Source organism: Arachis hypogaea, chromosome 20 (genome assembly GCF_003086295.3).
Source record: "Arachis hypogaea cultivar Tifrunner chromosome 20, arahy.Tifrunner.gnm2.J5K5, whole genome shotgun sequence".
Classification (NCBI taxonomy): Eukaryota; Viridiplantae; Streptophyta; class Magnoliopsida; order Fabales; family Fabaceae; genus Arachis; species Arachis hypogaea.
This window is the reverse complement of record NC_092055.1, coordinates 120,586,415-120,607,200: the sequence shown is the minus strand read 5'-3', so window position 1 is coordinate 120,607,200 and position 20,786 is coordinate 120,586,415. Positions and strand designations below refer to the sequence as shown.

The 20,786-nt window shown below is 37.3% G+C and overlaps 1 non-coding gene across 1 annotated transcript; it reads right to left on the bottom strand.

Annotated features, from left to right (window-relative positions):
- Positions 1 to 3,988: 3,988 nt before the first annotated feature.
- LOC112788277 (small nucleolar RNA R71) lies at positions 3,989 to 4,092 on the bottom strand. The gene has a single exon (XR_003195647.1). It is a non-coding gene; the product is annotated as a small nucleolar RNA R71 (small nucleolar RNA).
- Between the last annotated feature and the right edge of the window lie 16,694 nt (positions 4,093 to 20,786).

Sequence of the window (20,786 nt, the reverse complement as noted above, 5' to 3'; positions counted from 1 at the left end):
ATGATACAGGAAGTGAATCTGAAGCAAGCCCTTGATGAGCGGATAATTTATACGCTTTTTAGCATTATTTTTAGGTAGTTTTTAGTATGATTTAGTTAGTTTTTAGTATATAATTATTAGTTTTTAAATAAAAATCACATTTCTAGAGTTTACTATGAGTTTATGTGTTTTTCTGTGATTTCAGGTATTTTCTGGCTGAAATTGAAGGACCTGAGCAAAAATCTGATTCAGAGGCTAAAATAAGACTGCAGATGCTATTGGATTCTGACCTCCCTGCACTCGAAGTGAATTTTCTGGAGCTACAGAATCCCAATCAGTGCGCTCTCAATTGCGTTAGAAAGTAGACATTCTGGACTTTCCAGGAATATATAATATTCCATACTTTGCCCGATATTTGATTGCCCAAACTGGCGTTCAAAGTCAGCCCAAGGAATTCTGGCATAAAATGGCCAAACTGGCACCAGAATTGGAGTTAAACGCCCAAACTGGTACCAAAGCTGGTGTTTAACTCCAAGAGTAGCCTATGCATGTGAAAGCTTCAATCCTCAGCCCAAGCACACACCAAGTGGGCCCTGGAAGTGGATTTCTGCATCATTTACTTATTTCTGTAAACCCTAGGCCATTAGTTCATTATAAATAGGACCTTTTACTATTGTATTTTCATCTTTCATCTTTGATCACTTTTGATCTTAAATCTTTGGAACTTGTATGTTCACATTTGGAGGCTGGCCTCACGACCATGCCTAGACCTTTCACTTATATATTTTCAACGGTGGAGTTTCTACACCCCAAAGATTAAGGTGTGGAGCTCTGCTGTTCTTCATGAATTAATACAAGTACTATTGTTTTTCTCTTCAATTCATGCCTACTTCTTCTCTAAGATATCCACTCGCACTTCAACCTGATGAATGTGATGATCCGTGACACTCATCATCATTCTCACCTATGAGCGCGTGCCTGACAACCACGTCCGTTCTATCTGCAATAGCTTGAGTGCGTATCTCTTGGGTTTCTAATCTAAGATTAGAACCTTCGTGGTATAGGCTAGAATTATTGGCAGCCATTCCTGGGATCCAGAAAGTCTAAACCTTATCTGTGGTATTCTGAGTAGGATCTGGGAAGGGATGACTGTGACGAGCTTCAAACCTGCAAATGTGGGGCACAAGTGACAGTGCGCAAAAGGACAATGGTCCTATTCCGACGCTAGCGGGAACCGACAAATGATTAGCCGTGCGGTGACAGCGCATATGGATTTGTTTTCATCCGAGAGGATCATACAGCTTGCCATGGAAGGAGGTAACGCATGTTTGGAAGAAGGCAATAGGAAAGTAGAGGTTCAGAAGCAACAAAGCATCTCCATATGCTTATCTGAAACTCCCACCAATGAATTACATAAGTATTTCTATCTTATTTTGTGTTTTATTTATATTTTAGGTATCAAAATCACATAACCATTTTAATCCACCTGACTGAGATTTACAAGATGACCATAGCTTGCTTCAAGCCGACAATCTCCGTGGGATCGACTCTTACTCACGTAAGGTATTACTTTGACGACCCAATGCACTTGCTGGTTAGTTGCATCGGAGTTGTGAAGAAGTGTTGAAATCACTATTTCGCCATACCAAGTTTTTAAATCACAATTTCGTGCACCAAGTTTTTGGCGCCGTTGCCGGGGATTGTTCGAGTTTGGACAACTGACGGTTCATCTTATTGCCCAGATTATGTAATTTTATTTTATTTTTAAGCTTTTTATTTTCAAAAAAAATTTCAAAAAAAAATAAATTATTCTATGTTCTTCAGAATTTTTAAGAATGAATTCTAGAGTTTCAGATGATGCTTTTATCATCACAGGAGCTAATTGATTCCCATCAATTTGGCTATTGTATGTAATGTCCTGGTGAAGCTTGGCTAGCCATGTTTAATCTTTTTAGACTGAAGCTTTAGACTAACATTGCATGATTCCTGGAATTCTTATTAAAAATTTTGAATTTATTTATTCCTTCTTTTTCCAAATAATTTTTGAAAAATACAAAAAAAAATTCATAAAACCATAAAAACCAAAAATTTTGTGTTTCTTGTTTGAGTCTAGTGTCAAATTTTAAGTTTGGTGTCAATTGCATATTTTTAAATTATCTCAAAAGTTTTCGAAAAAATTTCATGCATTATGTTCTTCATTGATCTTCAAGTTGTTCTTGATGATTTTCTTGGGATTGATCTTTAAATTCTCTTGTTTTTGTGTCTTTTGTTGTTTCTCATGTGCATTCTCAATTTATTAGTGTCTCTAATATGAAAATTTCTATGTTTAGTGTCTTGCATGTCTTTCTTTTCTTAAAAATATGTGTTAATGTTCATCTGGACATTCAACGTGTTCTTGCATGCATTGTTTATTTGATCTTAGTTTTTTTTTATGATTGGTTTCATTTTGTTGTTGTTCTCTCTCATCATTAAAAATTCAAAAAAATTTAAAATTATGTCTTTTCAAGTCGATAATATAGAGAATTGACGATTCAGAACATACAACAGAGAAATCACAGAGAAAAAGCTGGGCGTTCAAAACGCCCAGTGAAGAAGGAATCCTGGTGTTTAAACGCCAGCCAGGGTACATGGCTGGGCGTTCAACGCTCAAGGAGGTAGCCAATTGGGCGTTAAACACCATAATGGATACCATTCTGGGCATTTAATGCCAGGACAACACAAGGGAGGTAAGTTAGTTTTTAATTCAAATCTTTTTCAAATCTTCATACTTTTTCAAAATCACATCTTTTTCAAATCATATCTTTTTCAATTTCCTTCTTAATATTTTCAAAAATTCTAAAATTTGATTTTCAAAATCTTTTTCTTATTTTTATTTCATAATTTTCAAAATTAATGCTAACAATTAATATTTTGATTCAAAAATTTCAAATTGTTACTTGCCTATTAAGAAGGTTCAATCTTTAAATTCTAAAATCATATCTTTTAGTTTCTTATTAGTCAAGTAATCAACTTTAATTTTCAAAAAAAAATTCAAATCTTTTTAAATTGTTTTTCAATCATATCTTCTTAATCATATCTTCTCAACCACATCTTTTTCAAAATAATTTTCAATCATATCTTTTTTATTACTGATTTCAAAATCTTCTTCAAAATCACCTAACCACTTTCTCACTTTTAATTTTCGAAAAACCATCAACCACTTTTTCAAAATTTTTTTTAATTATTTTAAAATTTTTAGTTTTATTTAAAAATTTGTTTTCGAAAAATTTTCCCCCTTCTCACCTCTTTCTATTTAAGGACTAACACTCCTCCTCAATTAGCAATTCGGACTCTCTCTTCTTCTTCATATGTTCGAATTCTTATCTACCTACCTCATCCCTCTATTCCTGTTTTCCTCTGATACCTCAAGGAATCTCTATACTGTAACATAGAGGATTCCATACTTTCTTATTCTCTTTTCTTTCTTATGAGCAGGAACAAGGACAAAGGCATTCTTGTTGAAGCTGATCCTGAACCTGAAAGGACCTTGAAGAGGAAGCTAAGAGAATCTAAAGCACAACTCTCTGGAGAGGACCTAACAGAAATTTTCGAAGAAGAAGAAGACATGGCAGCTAAAAATAACAACAATGCCAACAATGCAAGGAAGATGCTTGGTGACTTTATTGCACCCTCTCCTGACTTCTGTGGAAGGAGCATCTCAATTCCTGCAATTGGAGCAAACAACTTTGAGCTTAAGCCTCAATTAGTTTCTCTAATGCAGCAGAATTGCAAGTATCATGGACTTCCATTGGAAGATCCTCATCAGTTTTTAGCTAAATTCTTGCAAATCTGTGATACTGTTAAGACCCATGGGGTTGACCCTGAGGTCTACAGACTTATGCTCTTCCCTTTTGCTGTAAGAGATAGAGCTAGGACATAGTTGGACTCACAACCTAAAGAAAGCCTGAACTCTTGGGAAAAGCTGGTCAATGCCTTCTTGGCAAAGTTCTTTCCACCTCAAAAATTGAGTAAGCTTAGAGTGGAAGTCCAGACCTTCAGACAGAAGGAAGGCGAATCCCTCTATGAAGCTTGGGAATGATACAAGCAGTTGATCAGAAGGTGTCCTTCTGGCATGCTTTTAGAATGGAGCATCATATGCATATTCTATGATGGTCTGTCTGAACTGTCCAAGATGTCATTGGACAACTCTGCTAGAGGATCTCTTCATCTGAAGAAGACGCCTGAAGAAGCCCAGGAACTCATTGAAATGGTTGCAAATAACCAATTCATGTATACTTCTGAAAGAAATCCTGTGAATAATGGGATAACTCAGAAGAAAGAAGTTTTGGAGATTGATACTCTGAATGCCATACTGGCTCAGAATAAAATATTGACTCAGCAAGTCAATATGATTTCTCAGAGTCTGTCTGGAATGCAAGCTGCATCAGGCAGTACTAAGGAGGCTTCCTCTGAAGAAGAAGCCTATGACCCTGAGAATCCTGCAATGGCAGAGGTGAATTACATGGGAAAATCCTATGGAAACACCTACAATTCTTCATGGAGGAATCATCCTAATCTCTCATGGAAGGATCAACAAAAGCCTAATCAAGGCTTCAATAATAATAATGGTGGAAGAAACAGGTTTGGCAATAACAAACCTTTTCCATCATCTCTTCAGCAACAGACAGAGAATTCTAAGCAGAGCCACTCTGACTTAGCAACTGCAGTCTCTGATTTATCTAAGACCACTCTCAGTTTCATGACTGAAGCAAGGTCCTTCATTAGAAATTTGGAGGCACAAGTGGGTTAGCTGAATAAAAGAGTTACTGAACTCCCTCCTAGTACTCTCCCAAGCAATACAGAAGAGAATCCAAAAAGAGAGTGCAAGGCCATAACTATAACCAACATGGCCGAACCTTGAAAGGAAGAAAAGGCAGTGATTTCCAGTGAGGAAGACCTCAATGGACGTTCACTAGCCTCCAAGGAGTTCCCTAATAAGGAACCAAAGGAATCTGAGGCTCATATAGAGACCATAGAGATTCCACTAAACTTACTGTTGCCATTCATAAGCTCTGATGAGTATTCTTCCTCTGAAGAGGATGAAGATATTATTGAAGAGAAAGTTGCTCAATATCTAGGAGCAATCATGAAGCTGAATGCCAAGTTATTTGGTAATGAGACTTGGGAGGATGAACCTTCATTACTCATCAATGAACTAAATGTTCTGGTTCAACTGAAATTACCTCAGAAGAAATAGGATCCTGGAAAGTTCTTAATACCTTGTACCATAGGCACCATGACCTTTAAGAAGGCTCTGTGTGACATGGGGTCAAGTATAAACCTCATGCCCCTCTCTATAATGGAGAAATTAGGGATCCTTGAGGTGCAAGTTACTAGAATCTCACTAGAGATGGTAGATAATTCAAGGAAACAGGCTTATGGACTTGTAGAGGATGTCTTGGTAAAAGTTGAAGGCCTTTACATCCCTGCTGACTTCATAATCCTAGACACTGGGAAGAATAAGGATGAATCCATCATCCTTGACAGACCCTTCCTAGCCACAGCAAAAGCTGTGATTGATGTTGACAGAGGAGAGTTGGTCCTTCAAGTGAATGAGGATTACCTTGTGTTTAAAGCTAAAGAATCTCCTTCTGTACACATGGAGAAGAAGCATGACAAGCTTCTCTCAATGCAGAGTCAAACAGAGTCCCCACATTCAAACTCTAAGTTTGGTGTTGGGAGGCCATCCTCATACTTTGAGTATCTGTGAGGCTCCATGAGAGCCCACTGTCAAGCTATTGACATTAAAGAAGCACTTGTTGGGAGGCAACCCAATTTTTACGTATCTATGTTAAATTTTTATTGTTATTTTATGTTTTTTTTAGGATGATGATCATGTGGAGTCACAAAAATAAAAGCTAAAATAAAAAACAGTATTGAAAATAGCACACCCTGGAGGATGAGCTTACTGGCGTTTTAGCAGAATGGGCGTTAAACGCCCAGTCTGGCACCATTCTGGGTATTTAACGCCAAAAAAGGGCACCAAACTGGCGTTTAACGCCAGAAAGGGAAGAAAAGTTGGCGTTTAACACCAGAAAGGGAAGAAAAGCTGGTGTTAAACGCCAAAAATGGGCAGAACCTGGCGTTTAATGCCAGGATTGGCACTCCAAGGGCATTTACACGCCAAAATAGTGCAGGAATGAGAAATCCTTAATACCTCAGGATCTGTGGACCCCGCAGGATTCCCACCTACCTCAACTCTCTCTCTCTCTCTTCTTCACACATTCCCATGACACCCTTTCCCAAATACCCCTCACCAATCACCTCCATTTCCCTTCCCCATCACCTCACAATTCAAATTCAAAATCCTTTCCCTCCCACTCCTATATAAACCCCTCATCCTTCTTTTATTTCCACACATCATAAACACTCCTTCTCCCCCTTGGCCGAACCACATACACCTCTCCATCTCTTCCATTTTCTTCTTCTTTTACTTCCTTCTTTCTTCTTTTGCTCGAGGATGAGCAAACCTTCTAAGTTTGGTGTAGTAAAAGCATTGCTTTTTGTTTTTCCATAACCATTTATGGCACCTAAGGCCAGAAAAACCTCTAGAAAGAGGAAAGGGAAGGCAAAAGCTTCCACCTCTGAGTCATGGGAGATGGAGAGATTCATCTCAAAGGTCCATCAAGACCACTTCTATGAAGTTGTGGCCAAGAAAAAGGTGATTCCTGAGGTCCCTTTCATGCTCAAAAGGAATGAGTATCCGGAGATCCGACATGAGATTCGAAAAAGAGGTTGGGAAGTTCTCACCAACCCCATTCAACAAGTCAGAATCTTAATGGTTCAAGAGTTCTATGCTAATGCATGGGTCACCAAAAACCATGATCAAAGTGTGAACCCGAACCCAAAGAATTGGCTTATAATGGTTCGGGGGAAATACTTAGATTTCAGTCCGGAAAATGTAAGGTTGGCATTCAACTTGCCAATGATGCAAGGAGATGTACACCCCTACACTAGAAGGGTCAACTTTGATCAAAGGTTGGACCAAGTTCTCATGGACATATGTGTGGAAGGAGCTCAGTGGAAAAGAGACTCCAAAGGCAAGCCGGTTCAATTGAGAAGGCTTGACCTCAAACCCGTGGCTAGGGGATGGTTGGAGTTTATCTAACGCTCTACAATTCCTACTAGCAACCGGTCTGAAGTTACAATAGACCGGGCTATCATGATCCATAGCATCATGATTGGAGAGGAAGTAGAAGTTCATGAGGTCATATCTCTAGAACTCTACAAAGTGGCTGACAAAACCTCCACTTTTGCAAGGTTAGCCTTCCCTCATCTCATCTGTCACATATGCAATTTAGCTGGAGTTGTCATAGAAGAAGACATCCTCATTGAAGAGGACAAGCCCATCACTAAAAAGAGGATGGAGCAAATGAGAGAGCCCACTTATGGACCTCAACAAGATCATGAGGAAATCCCTCATCAAGAAATCCCTGAGATGCCTCAAGAGATGCATTTTCCTCCACACAACTATTGGGAGCAAATCAATACCTCCTTAGGAGATTTAAGTTCCAATATGGAGCAACTAAAAATGGAGCACCAAGAGCACTCCATTATTCTCCATGAAATTAGAGAGGATCAAATAGCCATGAGGGAAGAGCAACAAAGGCAAGGAAGAGACATAGAGGAGCTCAAGCGTTCCATTGGATCTTCAAGAGGAAGAACTAGCCGCCATCACTAAGATTGACCCGTTCTTTGATCCCCTTGTTCTTATCTTTTTGTTTTTTATTGTTATTTTTATGCTTTATGTGCTATCTATGTTTGCATTTTCATTACATGATCATTAGTGTTTAGTGCCTATGCTTTAAAGTTATGAATGTCCTATGAATCCTTCACCTCTCTTAAATGAAAAAAATGTTTTCTGAAAAAGAAAGAGAAGTACATGAATTTCAAATTTTAAAATAGTTTAATTCTTTTGATGTGGTGGCAATACTTTTTATTTTTCTGAATGAATGCTTGAACAGTACATATTTTCGAATTTGTTGTTTATGAATGTTAAAATTGTTGGCTCTTGAAAGAATAATGAAAAAGGAGAAATGTTACTGATAATCTGAAAAATCGTAAAATTGATTCTTGAAGCAAGAAAAAGCAGTGAAAAAGCTTGCGGAAAAAAAGTGACAAAAAAATAAAGAAAAAAAAGCAAGAAAAAGAAAAAGCAAGCAGAAAAAAGCCAGTAACCCTTTAAACTAAAAGTCAAGGATAGAAAAAGGATCCAAGGCTTTGAGCATTAATGGATAGGAGGGCACACAGGAATAAAACCCTGGCCTAAGCGGCTAAACCAAGCTGTCCCTAACCATGTGCTTGTGGCGTGAAGGTGTCAAGTGAAAAGCTTGAGACTGAGCGGTTAAAGTCGTGGTCCAAAGCAAAAAGAGTGTGCTTAAGAGCTCTGGGCACCTTTAATTGGGGACTCTAGCAAAGCTGAGTCACAATCTGAGAAGGTTCACCATATTATGTGTCTGTGGCATTTATGTATCCAGTGATAATACTGGAAAACAAAATGCTTAGGGTCGCGGCCAAGACTCATAAAGTAACTGTGTTCAAGAATGAACATACTGAACTAGGAGAATCAATAACACTATCTGAATTCTGAGTTCCTATAGATGCCAATCATTCTGAACTTCAAAGGATAAAATGAGATGCCAAAACTGTTCAGAAGCAAAAAACTAATAGCCCCGCTCATCTAATTAAGACTGATCTTCGTAGATGTTTTCAGAATTTATTGTATATTCTCTTTTTTTTATCCTATTTTTTTTATTTGCTTGGGGACAAGCAACAATTTAAGTTTGGTGTTGTGATGAGCGGATAATTTATATGCTTTTTAGCATTATTTTTAGGTAGTTTTTAGTATGATTTAGTTAGTTTTTAGTATATAATTATTAATTTTTAAATAAAAATTACATTTCTGGACCTTACTATGAGTTTGTGAATTTTTCTATGATTTCAGGTATTTTCTGGCTGAAATTGAGGGACCTGAGCAAAAATCTGATTCAGAGGCTGAAAAAGAACTGTAGATGCTGTTGGATTCTGACCTCCCTGCACTCGAAGTAGTTTTTCTGGAGCTACAGAAGCCCAATAGGCGCGCTCTCAATTGAGTTGGAAAGTAGACATCCTGGGCTTTCCAACAATATATAATAGTCCATACTTTGTCCGAGATTTGATGGCCCAAACTAGCGTTCAAAGTCAGCCCAAGGAATTCTGGCGTAAAACGCCCAAACTGGCACCAGAATTAGAGTTAAACGCCCAAACTAGTACCAAAGCTGGCGTTTAACTCCAAGAATAGCCTATGCACGTGAAAGCTTCAATGCTCAACCCAAGCACACACCAAGTGGGCCCCAGAAATGGATTTCTGCATCATTTACTTATTTCTGTAAACCCTAGGCCATTAGTTAATTATAAATAGGACCTTTTACTATTGTATTTTCATCTTTTATCTTTGATCACTTTTGATCTTAGATCTTTGGAACTTGTATGTTCACATTTGGAGGCTAGCCTCACGGCCATGCCTAGACCTTTCACTTATGTATTTTCAACGGTGGAGTTTCTACACCCCATAGATTAAGATGTGGAGCTCTGCTGTTCTTCATGAATTAATACAAGTACTATTATTTTTCTCTTCAATTCACGCTTACTTCTCCTCTAAGATATCCACTCGCACTTCAACCTGATGAATGCGATGATCCGTGACACTCATCATCATTCACACCTATGAGCGCGTGCCTGGCAACCACGTTCGTTCTATCTGCAATAGCTTGAGTGCGTATCTCTTGTGTTTCTAATCTAAGATTAGAACCTTCGTGGTATAGGCTAGAATTATTGGCAGCCATTCCTGGGATTCGGAAAGTCTAAACCTTGTCTGTGGTATTCCGAGTAGGATCTGGGAAGGGATGACTGTGACGAGCTTCAAACCTGCGAATGTGGGGCGCAAGTGACAGTGCACAAAAGGACAATGGTCCTATTCCAACGCTAGCGGGAATCGACAGATGATTAGTTGTGCGGTGACAGCGCATATGGATTTGTTTTCATCCGAGAGGATCATACAGCTTGTCATGGAAGGAGGTAACGCATGGTTGGAAGAAGGCAATAGGAAAGCAGAGGTTCAGAAGCAACAAAGCATCTCCATATGCTTATCTAAAACTCCCACCAATGAATTACATAAGTATTTCTATATTATTTTGTGTTTTATTTATATTTTAAGTATCAAAATCCCATAACCATTTTAATCCATCTGACTGAGATTTACAAGATGACCATAGCTTGCTTCAAGCCGACAATCTCCGTGGGATCGATCCTTACTCACGTAAGGTATTACTTGGACGACCCAGTGCACTTGCTGGTTAGTTGCATCGGAGTTGTGAAGAAGTGTTGAAATCACTATTTCGCCATACCAAGTTTTTAAATCACAATTTCGTGCACTACAGAGACAAGAGGCTACAACTTAGCAATCTCAGCAATGTTTGGGGGAGGATGTTGATGGCTCTGTTACGTCAGTCATCGACCTAATTGCGATTTTACACGAGACTGCCTCTGTGCCATACAAGAACCGCATATACAGATTGAGGTTGTTCTTCGCCAGCAGCCCTAACACCTCTATGTTGAGGCCAACGTCCGCCTCTGCCACCAGTCAGACCGTCGAGCTCAAGGAAGGTGTTGATTTGAGGCTACTTGTGTAAAAGCTCACCTGTAGCCTTCACCAGCAAGCTCAGGAGCTGAATGATTATCGAGAGAGATGTTAGGAGATCCTCACATGCGTGAGGGACACGGATGATCTCAGGCTGGAGTTGAGGGAGCAGTTGGAGTGGCTTCAGGAGATGGAGGCTCAGATGGAGGTGTACCAAGCTTAGATGTGTGGCGTTAGCATCATTTCTACTGGTGGCACACAGACATTACCGCCTTCTGCGCCACCTCATCAGGGCCACGGGAATGACGATGACGACGAGAAGGATTACCTGAATCTTTAGTGATTAGTGTTTTGTTTTATTGTTTCATTGTATTTATTTGATTTACTTGACTTTTAATTTATTTAAATATTTGATAATTTATTTTAAATAACATGTGTCTGTTATTTATAAATTGACCATTAATTGTATGAAAAATAAATTTAAATAAAAAATTAAAATTGACCATTTATTTCACAATTTTTTTTAAATTGACATTACCATCGGATTTACCGAGAGAATAATCCGACGGTAATGATACAGAAAACAACATATTGTGGCGCTAACATTACCGTCAAAAAAATTTGCCAGTAACCAAATAGTTTTTCGAGCAGGTAATCCGTCACAGAATTTGACAGTAATTACCATCGGACGAAAAAATCCGATGGTAAATATTTACCGGTGAGGTTTATATCGTCCGATTTCTTCCGACGGTAAAATTTTGTTTGTTTTTTTTTACAGAAAATTTGACGATAGTCAACGTTTTTCTTGTAGTGGTGTGCTATGTGCAAAATTTTCTGTGTTATATGCAAATATTTATGTTCTATGTAAAAAAATTTCTATATTATATCGATAAGTTTATGTTATGTGAAAATTTTTGTACTATGTTAAAAAAAAAATTGTGTACTATCTAATATGCAGCACAAAAATATTTGGAGGACTACATACCCAAAATATTGACTCATTTTGTTAATAAAATACATTCGCAGCAAAAATTTGTGTACTATGTGTAAAAATTTATGTGTTATATACAAATATTTATGTGCTATATGCAAAAAATTTTACATTATATCGATAAGTTTGTATTATATAAAAAATATTTTGTATTATGCTTCAAAAATTTGAGTTATTTAATATACAACACATAAATTTTTTTAGAACTATATATCCAAAACCAAAAATAAATTTATTCATTGGCCAGTGGAGACAAATGCCCTAATAAGATTTTAAAAATTTTTGAGTAGTTCTTTAACACTAATAATTAACTACCCCACTACAACATTAATTTTTATCCCACTCTAATAAATCATTATCAAAATTATTTTGTTAACCTTAACTCTGATAAAATATTAAATTATTGTGTTAAACTAATTTCAAAATAAAGATGATTATTTTATTAAATTATTTTAATAATAAATTTAAAATTGAAAAATAATAAAAACATAAAAAATGAGAAATAAAAATAAATTACAAGCATCTAATTATTATAATTTTTCAAATTCTCTAAATACCTAACCTTCTTCCCCTTTTCAATTTTTTTTCTCTGTTCCAGACTCTAGAGTTACTATCGTCGATGTCACTGCAGCATTTTCCGTTCTCTCCGTCAATACTAAGTTAAGCTTCTTCACGCTTGTGTCGCTGTCATTTTGCGTTTCTCTTTGCATTGCTGTTCTATTCACTGTGACTGTTCTGCTTCCTCTTTGCTGACGTATATTCTTCATCTTTGCCTCTCACCGCTTTGTCATTGTCTCTCAAGTCTCACCTCTGCAGTTTCAAGTTGCTTCAGACACCACACCTCTTCAGTTTTCAGGCTCTCGAGTATGTTCGTCCTTATTGTCTGTTGCTAATTTTATCTCATGATTGATTTTGATGGATTTGGATCCTCTAAAGTTTGAATTTCACTTTAGAGAGTAAAGTGTGCTCTCTCACCACTGATTTTGTAAGACCCAGAACTTTTGAAAAGTCTTATTATGATCAAGTCTCAAAATCATATGGTTATTTATAGCCTTAATTTCAGAAATTATTTTATTAAAGATAATTAATGCAAGTTTTGATTTATTGGATTTGAGATAAGCTATGATTATTATCCAATTTTATAATTATTGGATTATTTTCTATATTTGAATTATAAAGTTGATAGTTATAAAATAATAAGTATTTTATAATGATTTGGATTGGATAAGTAATATTTTAGAATATTGATATTACTATTTTGGAAAATGAAGAAAATAAGTATATTATTTCTAATTATTTGGTGGGGACATTTTATTGAAAATAATTTATGAAATTGATGAGCAAATAGTATTTTTATACATTATTATTAATGGATTAGAATTTATTTCTAATTACTATAATATCCCTATTTTTATTTGAAATTACTAAAATGTCCCTAACCCTAATTTTTGAAAAAAGAAACCCTAACCCATGACCCGGTTCCCTTTAGCCACACCCCCAACCTTTCCTTTCTCTCAGCAGCAGCAACACACGCTGAGTTTCCTTTGTGTTCCCTGAAAGAAACAGAAAACAAACAAAGAAAGAAAGAGATCTGAGGGGGAGTAGAGGAGATCGGAGGAGAAGGAGGGGAGGGGGCCTTTGCCGCCACCTCCATCACGCGTTTCTGTCGACCTGGAACCACCACCGTTGCGCCACCACGTCGCCACCGCCACTGTGACATGGAGAAGAGGGAGAACTCGCGCCGTCTCCGCCACTGTTGATCCATCGAAGCTGGCGCGAGAGAAGAAGAGGAGAGGGCGCTGTCTTGCGCCGTCGCCGTCGCACCTGGGTGCCGCGGCTGCCCGCGCTACGGTCGTCGCCGTTGGTCCACCGAGGGTCGCCATCGAAGCTGAGACATGGAGAGAGAGGGTACGCGAGCGAGAAGGGTCTGAGGGCCTGAAACTACCGCTCTTGGTCTCGTCGGCAAAGCCATGGCCGCCGTCATCGGAACAGAAGGCGAGAGAGAGACAGAGAGCTCGCGGTGGGGGAAAAGACAGGCGCCGCCGTGCTGCACGAAGCTATCGCCGCCGTTCCTACCGCCGGTAAGCCTCGGTTAGCACCGCCGAAGCTCCGGCCGTCACCGTCGTTGAGGAAGCTCACCGGAGTTGCTGGAGGTTGCCGCCGCTTTGCCTGGTTGTGTTGAGTCGCGCCGCCATGCCTGGCCGCCGGAAAACCCCGCTGCCGTCGCCGGAAAACTCTTCCGGTAAGGGTTTTTGAATTCGGTCTTCATTCGTTTAAGATTCTGGAAGCTTTAACGTCTCTGTATGTGGGTTCCAGGCGCCATTGCCGGAGTCTGGTCACCGCTACTACTTGAGGTGGCTGCCGGGCTGCTGCCAAACCGGTTCGGAGACCGCCGCTGTTCCGGTTTAGCCGTTCCTTCTTCGGTTCGGTAAGCGTTTCGATTTGAAAGCCCTTTCGTTACTGTTCTGTAATCTCACGCTGAGGTTTATGGCGTTAATTGCTATAAGATTGAGTTTCGGTTGTTGTATGTTGCGATTAGAGTTGTTGAGACTGTTGCGAAAGTGGCTTGGAACAGAGGTTTTGGCTGCCGGGATTTTGATTGTTGATCTCGGGTTAAGGCGGAAAGGACTCTATGAGACTTTTGGGTTATGGATTTGCGTTTCGAGGTAGGGGCACTTTCCAAAAACTATAGTTTATTATTGGAATTATTACATATGGGTACTGATGTGAGATATTGTGTATTTGGTGATTGTATCTGCCTTATGTATTATTTGATTGACTCGAATGACTATGGATATTGGTTTGGCCGAATTGTTGTGTGGCTTGTGAAATGTAACGTTTGAAGTTGATTCTTTAAAGATTTGAAATGAGTTTAATCCGTTGAGGATTGGTTTGAATTGAGTCAATTATTTTGATGATGTGGAAGATAGAATACTCTTGAAATTCAGCCTGGGTTGCTTTAATTGATTTGGTTTTGATAAATGATTTATTGTTGAACCGATTCTTTAAAGCTTTAGAAATGAGTTAAATTGGTTGATATTGAGTTGATTTTTGAAATGGCTTCCTTGAGATATGCCACTGAGGCGACTGTTGGATTTAGCTTGCTTTTGAATTGATTTCTGGTTTTGAGCTATTGAAAAGGAATGAGAAACGGTTTAGTTGGGACCCGAACCGGGTGGCGAAAGTCCAAGTTTTAGGGGAGGTGCTGCCGAAATTTCTATAGAATCCGAGTCCTTATTTGAAATGTTAATTGGGGAATTTTGAGTTTAATGCCTTTCCTATCTATTTTGAGGATTGTGAAATTATGGCTTCTTTTATTACCTTTACTTAGAACAATTAAGAAAGCAATGAAGTTATGCGTTGAAAGAATTATTGAAAAGAGAATCATGATTTCTCCTTATTTTCCAAGAAGAACAGTATGTCTTTGGGTACAAGTCATTCGAAAGAGAATTTTGCTTTGAGGCTGTTTTAAAAGGTAAAACAGGTTTATGTTTTTCTCTATTAAACACAAAGATTGTCCCTTGGGAGAGTTTTCGTGATTTTAAAAGGAATTGGATTTCGAGTGATGAGCCTCATTATTTTGACGTTTTAAATAAGATTCAAAGTATCTTTTGAACTCTAGTTTAACACAACAAAAAGGATTCTCTTATCAGTTTGAAACGCTTCAGATTTAATTATGGAATTGAAGCCGGTTTTGTTTAAGTAAAGGAAATGGTTTTGAAAGAAGTAAAGATTACGTGACTCGGTTTGGCTTAGATCCTATTTTCTTACTCAAATCAGAAAGCCAATGTTTTAATGATTTTAAATGAATTTGGCGAAATGAGATATGTTATTCTCCCCTAAAGACTTGGGACTCTGCCGAGAAACTTTGTTATAAAATCCCATTGTTGAATGGATGATTTTGAATGTTTCAAAATAAATCTTTAACTTGCCATGGTTATGGAAGTTTGGAAAGAGGATGCCGAGAGTGGCATTGTTTTCAAAGGGGAATTTACCTTGAGTAAAAGTGGCTTATGAGCCTGAGATGATTTGAGAAATGAGATCTTTAAAGCCAAGGCTGAAAAGAGTTGAAACTCGATTTCAAAGTGAAATGAATTGAGAAAATGATTTATGGCTTAAATGCCGACTTTATGAATTTAATGATGTTGAATGGTGGAAGTGCTGTTTTGTTGTGAGCCGGAATGGCTGTGTATGATATGAATATTGGCTGGTTCTGGACTGAACCGTGAGCCGGATGGCTGAGATGGATGTTGATCCATGGATGAGATTGAATGCATGTTTATGCTGAATCATTGATAGATGTGAATGTTGCACTTCCACTATCTGAGATACGAGTTTCCCTGGGTAGTAGCAGTGGCTAGCCACCACGTGCTCCAGGTCGAGACTTGATACTCTGTTGACCCTATGTCGTAAGTGTGGCCGGGCACTGTGAAAGGCCCGGATGAGCTCGGCCCCATAAATATTCACCAGTGATGGTGATGGATAAATATTCACCAGTGAGGGTGATGGATATGGATCATGATTATGATCAAGTTTATGATGAGTATAACTCGAGTTGGGGATGCACGACAGAGGGACAGTCCAATGGTTAGCTACCAGGACTTGTCGGGTTGGCTCTATAACCGACAGATGATATCATCAGCCACTAGGGACAGGCATGCATCATATGCATTTGTGTGACATTGGTTGGGTGTGCATATTATACCTGGTTTGCCTATGTGATTAATTGCTAACTGTTCTACTTGTAATAACTGTTTGTTTGTGCTTGAACTTCCTTCCTGTGTTTGCATCTGGGACTCTGTTGGATTGTGGTGATTGGTTGTTGGTTGGATTGTTTGGGCCTAGGGCCGTGGTTGAATTGAGATGGACCGATGGTTGGTTTCGGTATTGTGGTTATGGTTTGGAAATGCGTGAAAGGCTAATTTGGTTCAGCATAGATAAACCTTCTGAAATGCTTTTGAATATTGTTTTAAATGAACAGTTTCTTCTTTCAGAAAAAGGATTTCAGATTTCTCTTTTATTGTAAACGGTTGTTTTTGAAAAGAGGCATAAGATGGTTATTAATCATTTGTACTGTTTATCTTCATGTATCCTATTACAGTAATTCCCAAAAACCCTCTACTGAGAACCCTCTCGAGGATGATGTTCTCACCCCCCTACATTTTTCCCCTTTCAGGATATGGGCGCAGAAGTTACGAAGAGCTTATTTAGTTGTTGTTGTGATGCTCTATATTGTTTTAGTTATGGTTTATTGTACCCTCGCCTTTATCTCGATATAATCTGTAAGAGGGATAGGAATTGTATTGTATTATGTTTGTAATATTATTTATATATATTTATGTATATATATATGGATGTACTCTTTATGAGTTGTTGTAAGTTGAATGGTATTTATGGATGTACGTTATCGAACGAAAGTATCTTTGGGAGCGGTATTGCGGTTTAAAATTTTAAACAGGCTCATATTTTAGTATTAAATAATATAAGTGTCGTCGTAATGTCCGAGCTATCAGAGTCGCACAGCCGGAAGTGCGAGCTTTGGTAGTTAGGGTGTTACATTATGGTATCAGAGCAGTTCTTCCTGTAGAGCCTGAGGAATGGACTGACTATGCTTCAATTGCATACTCTGAGCGTTTGTCATGTATTAGGTCTTGTCAAATGACGAGAATTAGAGCTTTATGCACATGACGGTCTATTGATTAACGCTGTTAGTCTTGCATTGCATAATTCCTGATATTAAGTTTGGCCGGCTTAATACTAGTGAATTATGTATATGGAAGCACTGATGGGTTGTCATAGATGAAATACGAGTTTTGAGTAAAGTGAATCGCGGGTTTTGGTGGAACGTTAGAAACTTTTTCTCGAGGCTATTCAGTTGTGTGTCTTGAATTCTGTTCGAGTCGACCTGTTCTTTCATATCCTAACTTGAAGTTCTTGTTTGGTACTCCTCTTGAAAAGTAATTTGATGTTTCCACTCTATTTCTCTATTCATATGCATTCTTGTTTGACCTCAGTTGCATATGCTTGTTTGGAATCCTTGATGCATCTGTCTTCCTCTGTTTGAGTTCTTCTTGATTCAATTATTCTTTGATATAGTCTTGAACTTGTCTTGATGTGCTGTGACTTTTAACTCCGGGTTCCGTGTTCATTCTTAGAGAACTTGTTGATTCAGTTTTCCTCTTATTTGACAGTGAATTAAAGCCAATTTTGAGATTTTTATAAAGTTGCTGTTGATTAGATATGTACTTATCTATATATGAATCTTTGAAGATTTCTTATACAGTTTAATAACTATTTATCTCTAATACCTCGCTTGTACTTTTACTGGTTTATGAAATTGCATTTACTTTAAAAGTAAATTGACTTTCTAGTAATTTTACTATAGTCCCAATGAACATCTTCATTTGATTATGTATTTGGTTATTCTTCAAGATCCCGGAAAGAAAGAATTTTTCGCTTTTACTTAGGTTGAGTTTCGTTTGGTAAACTTCACTTAATTCATTTTGATTTGAGTTTGATTTAGCATACTGCATGGTTTATGCCATTGTTATTCTTTTGAAAATGTTGGACTCATAGTTTTCTTCTTATGAACGGACTCGTTCCCTCTTAAGCTTTTCACCTCTATGAATGTCATACGTGATTCTATTTTTAACTAATCTTTTACATCTTGTGAACACTACCATTGATCTTGGTTTGTCCTCTCTTGTGAATCTCATCCTTATGAGGGTCAGTTTAATTCGTTTCAAGTTAGTGCATTGTTTATTTTTCCATTATCTCTACAAGAGTTTTTAGTCAAAGATTTATCATTGAGAAATTACAAATGATCGAATTGTCTTTTTCTATGACTTTTGTATTCTTTTGGATCAATTTAAATCTTGTTTGATGTTTCATGTCCAGTGGATCTTGTTTGAACTACTTTAATTTAAGATCCTTTCTTGCAAGGCTGAACTCCTTTTTAATGCATCTTAAACTTCTTGAATGTTCTTCTAAGATGGTGATTTCAATAACACTTTTGGAGTCTTGTTTTGAACTTTAAAAGAAGTTTTGAATTCCCTTTGGAAGAATACTAAACGGAATTTATTTTTGTTGTTTGATTTAGATTGAAACCATTGTTCAATTTTGACAAAGTTAATTTAAATTTGGCATATGCTGTTTTAAATGAAGTTTTGAAAAGCTTCCTTGTTTAGTGGAAACCGGTTTGTTTGTGATGCACCACTTATTTCCTTTACTAAATTGCAAGCAAGTTTTTACCTTGGAATTTCGTTTCTAAAAAGAGTTTAACTTCCTCTTTCACCCTTGCTATGAATGTTATACACGCTTGTTTGAATATGAATTTTGGGAATTTTTGAACAAGCATTTGATTTCTCTTCCGAGTTTTATGAATTACTTTTGGTTAAGTTGTGCACCTAATTATCTTTCTAAAATATTTGAGGAAATATTTTAGCTCTTAGCGAAACTTGTGTGCATTTTGTTTTTAAAACTCTACATGATTTACTTCAACATGAAATTGTATTGAGGTAAAGCCACGATTATGCTTTTGTTACTCTCTTGAAGGATGTTGTTACTTAACCTTTCTTTTAGACTGCGAAGTGGTTTTTCCGCAAGTTTTGGTTCCTTTATGAACAATGTATTCGGAAGTACCTTTAATCGTGCTCGAGTTCTGTGAGCTTTGTCTTGGGTCTGAAATATTCTCTTTTGTAAACCTCATACTTCTTCGACCCAATTTGAATTTGGTTCAAATTAATGTGCTGATTCTTCTTATTGGACCTATTGAAATTCTTTTATCCAAGGGTTATCTTTGAAGTTGTCAATTGATTTATTTCTAGCAAACTTCATTGCTTGAGCGTCTTTGTTTATCTAGAAATTGGATACACTCTCTCAAATCTATGAGTATTATTGTTGACATTTATCTCTCATTCCTAAATCTTGTATCCTTCTGAGTAGACTCGAGAATTGTTTTGATATCACGTGCGACTTGTAGACATAGTAACGCGATACGTTAGTTCTTTAAGACGTGATGTGCATACGGAAGTTGAAGCGGTAGGTGTACAACGTATGAGTTGTGGGCGTTTTGTTCCTTGCGAACGGGTTTGTGGTTGTCAGGCTTGTGATCAAATTTGGGGTTTGTAAAGTGCTTGATGGAGTTGGAAAGTTAAAACTTTGAGGTTGATATGAGATTAGTATGCGGAGGTTGAGCACGTCGTTTTAACTCCATCCTGTTTGATAGCCTTTGATGCCTTGCCCTTCTATCACATGATTGACCCATGTTATCTTTTGCATTGAGCCTACCTTGTAACGTTTGCTTTGCAATCACACTCCTACCTTTACATCCTTATGCTTATGACAATCAAAGTATTTGGAAATCGTATATATGATTGTATTTTGAGATATTTTTGCTTCTTCCTTAAATGTGTTCAAGGGTGAACTGTTATGGAATTTCTTTCATTTTGTATCAATTTTCGAGGGCGAAAATTTTTATAAGGTGGGTAGGATGTAAGACCCAGAACTTTTGAAAAGTCTTATTATGATCAAGTCTCAAAATCATATGGTTATTTATAGCCTTAATTTCAGAAATTATTTTATTAAAGATAATTAATGCAAGTTTTGATTTATTGGATTTGAGATAAGCTATGATTATTATCCAATTTTATAATTATTGGATTATTTTCTATATTTGAATTATAAAGTTGATAGTTATAAAATAATAAGTATTTTATAATGATTTGGATTGGATAAGTAATATTTTAGAATATTGATATTACTATTTTGGAAAATGAAGAAAATAAGTATATTATTTCTAATTATTTGGTGGGGACATTTTATTGAAAATAATTTATGAAATTGATGAGCAAATAGTATTTTTATACATTATTATTAATGGATTAGAATTTATTTCTAATTACTATAATATCCCTATTTTTATTTGAAATTACTAAAATGTCCCTAACCCTAATTTTTGAAAAAAGAAACCCTAACCCATGACCCGGTTCCCTTTAGCCACACCCCCAACCTTTCCTTTCTCTCAGCAGCAGCAACACACGCTGAGTTTCCTTTGTGTTCCCTGAAAGAAACAGAAAACAAACAAAGAAAGAAAGAGATCTGAGGGGGAGTAGAGGAGATCGGAGGAGAAGGAGGGGAGGGGGCCTTTGCCGCCACCTC